Genomic DNA, 9,800 nt, shown 5'->3' on the forward strand with positions numbered 1-9,800 from the left:
CGGGAGCACCTCTGAGAGCGGGGTTAGGGACTCTCGCACGCCGCATCGCGGCGGCGGGGGCGGTAGGAAAGGGTAGAATAGAGGGAGAGAGGTGGAGTGGGGTGGGGTGGGGGGGGGGGGGGTGCGCACCCGCGAGCGAGGTAAGGGCGGCCGTTGTAGAAGAGGAAGACGGCGATCGCGCCCGGCAGCGCACCCGCTGCAGCTGCTGCCTCGACCGCCTCCTCCGCCGCCGCGTGCGTTGGGAAGCGCACGCGCCACCGGCCCTCCTCGTAGCGCGGGTTCTCAAACGCCCCGAGAGCACTGCGCAGCTCTGCCTCGGCGCCGGCGCCGTCGAGCCCGCCGCCCTTCTCGACGAGGATGACCACCTCGCCGTCCAGCTCCGCCGGGCGGGCTGGCACGGAGCGGTGGCGGATGACGATCGTGCCGAAGAGAGAGGCGTATACGTCGCCCATGACCTGCGGAGGGGTAGGAAGAGGGGAGGCGTTAGGAGAAGCAAGGGCATGCGCGCGGGCGAGAGAGTGGGGAGTAGAAGAGCGGCGGGCGCAGAGGGCGGCGGGGAGAAGGCGGCGCGGACCTTGAGCGCTTGATAGAAGAAGTCGTCCTCGGCCGCCGTCCTTGGCTTTTGCGGGAGGGAAGAGAAGCTGCGGAGGGGGGGCGCACGGGGGGCGGGGGCGGCAGAGTGTGAGAGAAGCCTCAAGTGAGGGATAGGCGCAGAGGGAAGGCCTGCCTATAACGCAGCGCAGCCACTGGGTCCGGGGTGGGTCTGGGGCGGCGGCGCACTCCCAGAAGAGAGCGGTCACGTGCTCGCCGAGCGGGTGGCGCAGGAAGCGTCGCACGTTCGCCAGATACTCTCCGGTCACGTCGGGGTGGTCCGGCGAGGCCCAGCCGTAGGTCAGCCCGGCGACTTCGCGGCTCAGCGAGCGCAGCGCCGCAACAGCCTCCTCCGGCGTGAGGAAGATGCGGATGTCATTCTCCTCCTCCATTCGCTCCAGCTCTTGCCGGCGGAGGAGCTCGGGCAGCACCGCCTCGGAGCCGTCGGCGCGCAGGAACTCGGTGCGGAGCAGCTTGATGGCGCCCGAGCGGAGGGCAGCGACGAGCGCCTCGTCGAGGGCCGCCAGCGGCGGGATGCCCTTGTGGTCGGCGGCGGTAAGCGCAGCTGGCTTGCTCGTCCCGCAGCCCATGAGGAAGCGCCTGCTTTCACCAAGGTGCGCCGCCGCTCGTCGTCTCCAATAAGTTTTTGTGAGGGTTGCCCGGCCGCGGGTTGCTGCGCAAAAGCTTTTATGTGCGCGGGTTCGCGCTGCGCTAGGCTCAGAGCGAGTTCGCGCTGCGCTAGGCTCAGACGGCGAGTTCGCGCTGGCTAGCTAGGTAGGAGAGAGAGTTTGTTTGTGTTGCTAGGTAGGTAGGTAGAGGGTGAGCCGTCGCGATTTCTTGTTGGTTTTCAAAACTCTCTCTCTCTCAAGCTGAAGATGTTCACGGGCCCTCACACGAAGGTGGGGAGCCCCGGGTGGGTCTCTTTAGGTTTATTTAGCTGTACTCGAACTCGGTCTAGGCAGGGTTTGCTTGCTCGTTCGTCGTTGCTGGAAATTAAGACAACAACAAACGCTAACCTCTTTCTGGCCGCGTCGTCCCTCCCCTGGCCGATGTTCTGCATTCCTCTTTTACGTACATAAAAGTTCGACGGATCACAGGACACAGCTAGACCCCAGCTGGGTTCCACGAGGCCTGACAGCCGGCGAGAGCTTGCGCTGCCGGATAGTCGAAGAAGGCCGACAGCGCTTGCCTCTCCGGCTCCGCGCCCTGCCGCGGTGACGCTGCCGGCTGCGACGCCGCGGCTGCGCTTGCCTCTCCCGCTTCCTCTCTGGCCCTCTCGCCCTCCTCCCACAAACGCGCTACCGCTGCCGGGTCGTACCGCTCGTCTCTCCGTCCGCGCCTCTCTCGCTCTGCGGCCATCCACGGCTCATCTTGCGCGCGCGGGTGGAAGGGCCCCCAATAGTAGCCGCCACAGTCGTCCGTCATAATTGTTAGTCGGAGAATTTCGCGAATCCTCGGCACAGCCTCGAGCGCCTCGAGGCGGTCGTTGCTGCTGTCGAACCGGAGGCGGATGTAGCTCTTGGCCGAGCCTGCGCAACAACAGGAAAGGAGCGTCGGAAGGGGCGGGTCGCGTGTGCTGGCGCGCTGGTCGCATAGCGGAGTGCCGCGCACCAGGCTGGGAGAAGGGGTCGTAGTGGTCGGCGATGGACGTGCCGATTGAAGTGGTCGGCGACGTCCTGGGAGCAAAACGGCACAACTCCCAGGAAAGGTCGTAGCCTCGCAAGTCCAACGGCACGTCCACAAAGCCGCGCAGGGAGAGGTCGAAGTCGATGTCGCTCGCGGACGCGGAGCAGAGACTTGCAGTCCTCAGCTTCAGCGTCCACGAGGGCCACGGGAAGCAGTGAGACGAGTGGGATTCCGGCATGGAGAAGGTCCATCGAATCTCGTCCCGCTCAAAGGTCACGATCCCGGCGCCGAACTCCAACGTTCCGAGGGCAATCTCGCTGCAGTGCTTCCGGACCGGCCGGTCCCAAACGGTATCGGGCCCAAACCTCCAGCGGGGGAGCCCGGGCGGCGGCCCTGGCCGTGGGAGGAGCTGCAGCTTCTCGAGCTCGCTCGAGAGCGACTCAGAGCGCTGCCCCTCTGCGCGCAGCCGCTGCACCTCTGCGTGCAGCCGCTGCACCTCCTCGCGCAGCTGCTGCCCCTCATCGCGCAGCCCGGCCGGCTCGCCAGCCGCATCTCCAGCTCCAGCCGCAAGCGGGCCGCCGCCGCTCGCCTCGCCGCCGCTCGGCTCGCCAGCCGCATCTCCAGCTCCAGCGGCAGGCGGGCCGCCGCCGCTCGCCTCGCCGCCGCCGCTCGCCTCGACGCCGCTCGGCTCGCCAGCCGCGTCCCGAGAGGGCTGCGGCACTGCGAAGACGCGCTGCCGCTTAGCCGGGTCTGCCGCCCACTCTAGCTGCTCGTCCCAGAAGAGCACCGCCCCCTTCGTGACGCCGCAGTCGGCAGCCGCCTGCTCTGCGGAGCTCGCGTCGCCCGCTCGAAAGCGGACGGCGGCGGTGAGTGCGGGCTCGAAGCAGTCCAAGAACGGCCGCGAGCCGTTGACGTCGCCGCCGTTTCCGCGACGCCGAGGCAGCTTCGCCTCTACGAGAGCGCGGCGCGACTGCGTGACCAGCTCGGCGTACCGCTCTCGCAGCGCAGCCTGCTCCGCAGTCGGTCCGACGGGGCCAAAATGCAGCACGCCGCACTCAAGCAGCCTCCGCACCGCAGGCAGCCACTTTGTGACATGCCGCGTGTTTTTGTCAAGGGACCCGCGCCGACGGAGGATCGATCCGAGCGGCTCCTTAGTGCGCTCGTGCTCGAGCGCGGCATCGATACACTGTTGGGATGGGGAGCGGGCATGAGCAGTTTGATATGTGGCGGCGGGAGGTGTACGAGCGGGGCGGCAGAGCAGCAGCACACCGATGGCGTGTCCCTTCCAACCTTGACGGGGAGGCCGTCTGGAATCTCCCCCTCAGCGTCCAACTCTGCAGCAAATTTGCAGCGTGCTGCTGAAGTAGGTCCGGAAGCGACTCGTCGGGAGATTCAGCGGCGGCGGGCGTCACGTCGAATCGGGCGGGCGCCGCAGTGGCGAGGGTGGCGCTGGCGTCCGACGGCTGCGGCGAGGATGTGGCGCCGAGCGCGCAGCTCTCCTCATCGTCGATCTGCATTCGGCTCTCCTCCTCGTGCTCGATCTGCATCCGCACCGCTCACGTCTTTGCTGTGCCGCTTGCTCGCTAGGTGTGCGGGTCTCGGAAAGAAAAAGCAACCAAACTAACGGGTCCCTAACAGCCGCTACGAGGCAGAAGAGAACGACGCGACAGAGGAGGAAATGACAAGGGAGAGAACGACGAGAGTGGGACGACCGCGAGGTGGCATGAAGGTTGCAGCGAGAAGCGGCGAGAGAAGACTGCGAAGAGAGATAGGAAGAGGCAGACTCCCTAGGGTGGGCGACGGCTAGCGCACCACACACCTCTCCTTAAAATCCCTGTGTGGTGGCGGCGTGCCGTCCTCCCATCCCTCTCTTGGGTTGTCCGTTTTCTTTCTTTCTTTTTAGCCGCTACGCGCTACGACAAACTCATCTTTTATTCTTTGAAGTTTGATAGTTAGAGGCTCTCACTCACTCTCAAAGTCTCAAACACAAACTTGCGCCACAGCTATATGTGTCGCACACACGCGACACGGCGGCTCCGGCAGCGCGCAGCGGAGGCGCCGGCGGGGGGCGCACCGATCTTCCACTTGCTACGCACACCCACACGCACAGCCACACAGGCGAGGGTCTCACATAATCACATATTCTCTCTACACGAGACACACCGCGGAAGGGGCGCTTGGGAGCGGGGGCGGGGGCGGGGGCGGCGGGCGGGGGCGCGCACCGCGCAGGCGCCCAGGCCGCAGGGCGCAGCGCCCTGTCTGTCGCCTGTGTGTGTGGCCTGTGCGCGTGCGGCGTGGCGCGCGCGAGCGTGCGACGGAGGGTAGGGGTGGGGACGCTGCCGTGCGCTGCGCGCGCGCGCACGCGCGCAGCACACACCCCACGGAGGGTAAGACGGCGAGGAGGGGGCGGCGGCGGCGGCGGCGGCAGCGCGCGCGCTGCGCGCGCGACAGAGGGGCGGAGCAGCGACCGCTGGCGCGGACGCTGCTCCGTCTGCCAGAGACGCGCGCTCTGGCGCAGAGCGCGTCAAGGCAAGGGCAAGCGTGGCGGCGCGGGGACGCGCGGCGGCGGCGGCGAGCAGCGAGCGCTCCGTGCGCGGTGAGGCGGCCGGGCGAGGGCGCGGCGGGTGACGGGGCAAGGGAGCAGCCCACACCCGGCCGTCGCTTTTGAGCGACGACTGTGGCACGCCTGCGCAGGGGCCGCAGGGCGGTCAGTGGTGGGACGAGGCGGTGCCGGCCGCGGGCCGGGTGCAAGGCGCCGGCCTCGGCGCCGCCTCGGGCGCGGCGGGAGGGAGGGGGGGGGGGTGCGTGTGCGCCGACCGAGAGGCGGCAGCGGCTGGCGGCCGAGATCGGTTCGGCGCGAGCGGGCGGTCGGCGACGGAACTAGGTGGTGAAGCTCGAGCCAAGAGCTTTCGGCTGGAGACGTCGTCGCAGAGGAGATAGTGGGGGCCCCAGATCGTCGAGCGCTCCGCCGCGTTTGAAAGACCGACAGGATGTGTCGGCCGGGGAGCCTCCGGCGGGCCTGCGGCGCGGGGCGCTGCGCGCGGCAAGCTTGCCGGAGTGTGGCCGCAGCAGGAGCCTCCGGCGGACGCCTGGCGGCGTGGCGCTGCGCGCCGGCGCTGCGCGCCATTCGAACGAGGCCTCCGTCCTTTTTGCATTTTTGCAGCCGACCCGTCCTTTTTACAGCCCCTATATCTCGCGGAGGAGCAAAGGACGCCCGATTAGCGCTGCGCGCGGCCGGGCAAAAAGAATTTTCACGGGATTTTGCTCCGCCCGGCCATCAGGACTCCGCGGCGGTGCGAGAGCTGCTGCTGTCGGTGCAGAGGAGTCGATACCGGGAGGGCGCGCCTCTGGACGATGCCAGCGACCTCAGGGCGTTCATCCGCGGCGTCCGGAACAACGCGTACGGATGTGACGGCTTCCTCTTGGGCGTGCGTGGCGGACCTTTGTGGTGTGCCGATCGTTGTTGACTCAATCGCCTCGGAGACGGGGGTGCGGCGCATGGCTCAGATAACCTGGCCGACTGAGGTGGCCGCGCCGCGGTACGTGCTTCACCTCTTCCTCCAGCACGACAAGCACTGCGTCGCGATCGCCCGAGTTGCCGCCGCCGCCGATGGCCTGGGGCACCGCTGTCTCAGGCCGAAGCCGGGCGGGCCGCCAGCCTCATCGGCCGATGCGCCGCCTGCCGCCGCAGATCCGGATGCGGCGACGGGAGGCGACGGCGACGGGGACGAGGCCACGGACGAGGAGGGGACCGTTTGCGAGATTGTCGATGATGGCGCGCCTGGCGTCCCCCGGATCCCTGAGGTTCTCTGTCCATACCCTCCCGGGCATCGGATGGCGGCTGCGCGCGAGACGGTGGCGAGACGGTGGCGATGGGCAGAGCGCCGAGGACCGCGAAAGGGCCAGGGCTGCTGCCGATGACGCGCGGCGTTTTTCTTTCCGCGATCGCGGGTCGAGGTACCACATCTCGAGCCCGGGCATCAAGTACGACTACGAGTGGCTCCGCCGGTGGGCTGACGAGCCCCGTCTCCTCGCCTCGATCAACACCATCCGCCTCCGCCGGCCGCCGAAGTGTGCGCGTCGAGAGTACTACCACATGGTGTATCACGCGAGGAGCGGCAGCAAAGACTCAACAGCACGCGCGCGAGTTCGCACGTTCCGTCTTCCTGGGCTCCGCTACCCTGGGACGATGCCGTCCATGCCATGCCCGGCACCGTCGTCGGTCCGCACGCGGCTGTCCTACTCTTCTACATGCCGGGCCCGGCGCAGTATGGGTCGTGGCCATGGATACAGAGTGCGTTTAAGAAGTACATCACCGGGGACACGGTAGCCGCAGGCACCCTACCTGCGGCGCACAACTTTTCGTTGGCTGACTTTCTCGGCTTTGTGCACGCCAGCAGTGTTGGAGGCTCCGGACCACCGGTGGCGCATGCCGGTCCACGAGCGCATCTAGCCGAGGCTGCAAACCTGCAGGCCAGAGAGTGCCTCTCCCTTCCAGTAGCCGCGCCCAGCCTTTTTTCTTTTCTCCGCCCGTTGTAAAATTCTTTTATCCGCCCCTGCCCTGGACACAGTCGAGCCGGTACCAGGCGAGCTTGGCGGGCAGGCTGCCAAACTTGCCGTACTCGGCGAAGCCCATCGGGTCCCAGGGCACCGCGCCGCACACTCGGGGTCAGTACAGAACCGAAAAACATACTAAGCTGTTCAGGTGCGGCAAACCCGGGGACACCTCGGACAGGGGAGACAGGTGCGGTAACCGCACGCCGTCGCGCCAATGGTGTATATGGTGTGGAGCCGGAGCGACGGCGCGACCGCGAGGGGTCCATTCATCGGCGAGTATACTACCAGAGTGCTGTGTACCGCGGGGGGTGAGGGCGAGCCAAGGGCATCGAATGCGTATTGCCTGACCGCGGCTGACGGTATCATTGAGATCAGCACTGCTGTGCGGGCTCACGACGGCAGCCGCTGCGGCGGCGACCTAGGGCGTCGTCGGCGGCGGCACCGCCTTCCGGAGGTTGATGCGATGGAAACGCACCGTGCCCATCAGCCGCTCGGGCAGCTCCTGCTCCGCCTGCGCCTCGAGCACAAACCTACAGGAAGGGTCCAGGAGAGGTCCAGGAAAGGTCTAGGAAGTTGATGAGGAGCACGAGCACAGACCCCAAATCGACGACGAGCGACTTGGCGAAAGACTCGACGCCGCGCCACATGTTGGTCGCCATCTTGGAGGAGAGGATGTCGCCGACAACCTCGATGTAGCCGGGCCCCGTGTGGTACCGCGTCTTGATGGCCTACCTCACCACCCAAGGACCTGAACCCACTCTGGATTCGACACTCTGGAGGTGTGGTACCGCGGCGGGAGGGCCTTGATCAACACGGGGCGGTCGCCGAGCAACTTCTTGACGAAAAAGTTGCCCTCGACGACGCACGGGATCATCTTGAGGCGGAGCCCGCGCCACTTGTCGTCGCCTAGAAAAAGAAACACCGGCCGTCGCCTTGTTTCTTTTTTTCATGCAGCTCAGCGCCACTTGTCGTCGCCGCTGTCCATGAAGCGCCGCCAGAGGCCCGTGAAGCGCGCGTCCTCGGCCGCGCGCTCCGTCATGACCCACCAGAGCACGACCGAGACGGAGCCTCCGCCCTTTGCAGGGCACTGGAAGTTGATGAGGAGCAGGTCCCGGCCGTACCTACACGAAGGTTCCAGGAAAGGTCTAGGAAAGGTCTAGGAAGCTGATGAGGAGCAAGTCCCGGCCGCTGGCGAAGGGGGAGAAGTCATCTTTATGGGGTCCAGAAGAAGAGCTGGTTCTGAGACTGCTGGAGGAGGGTAAGGGCAAAACCTGTCCCTACCGCCCCTTGCGTTGGAGAGGCGAGCGTGGGAGGGAACGGTACAGGAACGTTCCAGGAAAGTTCCAGGGACGGTCTAGTTGGAGAGGCGTGCGTGGGAGCGATCGGCGGGAGATACGGACGGTGGCGACGGGGAGGGAGAAAGCGCGGCGTGCCACTGTAATGGCAAATGCTACAGCCGCATCCGCCTGGCCCGCAACGCCGCAACCTTGCCTGCGGCCGGCCCGGCCGCGACGTGCTCCATCCTCTCGCCCCCCTTCCAGAGGTCGCAGCCAAGCAGCCGCATCCCCGCCCAGTCGCACGGGATCTTCGCCTTGCTCGACAGGTACCGGGGGCCGCGCACGCGGAAGCTGCAGGACGGAGGCTCGGTCACGACGTGCTCCGCCTATACGGGAAACGTCCAGGAAAGGTCTAGGAACGGTCTGGGAAACGGCTCCGCCACGCGAGGCTCCGCCTTTTGCGCCGCGTCCTCGCGAGCGGCGCACACAAACTCGACCGCCGACGCCTCGCCGCCACCGCCGCCCGACTCTTCTCGCGATGCAAACCCCAACGCCGCCGCCGCCGCCGCCGCCGCTTCCGCCGCCGCCGCCGCCGCCGCTTCCGCCGCCGCCGCCGCCGCTTCTGCCGCCGCATCCTCCGACCGCCCGCCGCTCCCCTCCTCCTCCTCCCCCTCGTCGCGGCCCTCCTCCTCCCCCTCCCGCGCCGCCGCCGCCACCGGCGCAGACAACGGCCGCGCCGGCGACTGCTCCGCCGGCCCGCCCAGCTTCCCTGCCGAAAAGGAGCGACGCGCCACGCCGCCGCATCCGCCTTCGCCGCCGCCTCCGCCTTCGCCTCCGCCGCCTCCGCCGCAGCCGCTTGAGGTGGCAGCCGCCCCGGCGAGGCCGGCGCTGTCTGCGGCGGCGCCGCCGCTCGCGGCGATGGCGGAGTGGGGCGGAGGAGGAGCATGCCCGCTCTGGAACCGCCGCGGGGGCGGCTCAGTGAGCGGCGGCAGCACCTAGTCGCTCACTCACTACTCATCGAGTGACTCGTCCGCCACCACGGGCTCGGTGCCAGCGGCGGCGGCACCGGCGGCGCGGCGAGCCGGTCCGGTGAGCTGGGCGCAGGCGCCGCGCCATAGCCGGGCGTCGCCCACGGTGGGGTCGCCGACCCCTCCGGCCGCACGGGCGAGGTCGGGATCGGGAGACGGGGCGACGTGGCGGAGGCGCGGGGGGAGGCGATTTGCGACGCTGCCGGCGAGCCTGCGCGGCGAGTGCACGCAAGCTAGAGTAGCGATGCGCTCACTAGCTTTAAAGCTCGCACTAGAGGCGGCCTTTCGCCATCGCCTTCGCCTTCCTGGGAAACAGCGCTGACTTCTGGCTGTCGCTGCTGTCTCTCCCTTCTCGACGGTCTGTGCTTGTGCGTCTTGGGTCCCGGGGGTGTGTCTTTGTGTGGTGAGTACACGCAAGCATGAGGGGCGGGAGGGCGGTGTCGTGCCGCGCGCCTTCAGGGCAGCGTGGGAGGACGAGGGGTGTGAATGCAGTGAACGCGGCTGAAAGGGGAAGAGCGGCTGAGAATGCGTGTCCTCTCGAGCGCTGGTTGGGAGACAAGAACGCGCAGTCTTCCTCTGCTGGGGCGGCGAGCCGCAGCACGCATCTCCCCCATATCTCCCCCATATCTACTTAGGGCGGCGAGGCCTTCGGGCGTCGCAAGAGGGGAGACGCGCGGAGACGTCGGAGCGGAGAGGGAGACGCGTGATCGGCGAACCTGGC

The 9,800-nt window shown here is 67.8% G+C and overlaps 1 protein-coding gene across 1 annotated transcript in view; it reads right to left on the reverse strand.

The window, feature by feature from the left end:
- The window catches only part of EMIHUDRAFT_41077 (hypothetical protein), a gene marked incomplete at both ends in the record, with an annotated part of 15,958 nt that overhangs the window by 766 nt on the left and 5,392 nt on the right, over positions 1–9,800 (reverse strand). The window lies entirely within an intron of this gene.

Source organism: Emiliania huxleyi (genome assembly GCF_000372725.1).
Source record: "Emiliania huxleyi CCMP1516 unplaced genomic scaffold EMIHUscaffold_272, whole genome shotgun sequence".
In the NCBI taxonomy this organism is placed as follows: domain Eukaryota; phylum Haptophyta; order Isochrysidales; family Noelaerhabdaceae; genus Emiliania; species Emiliania huxleyi.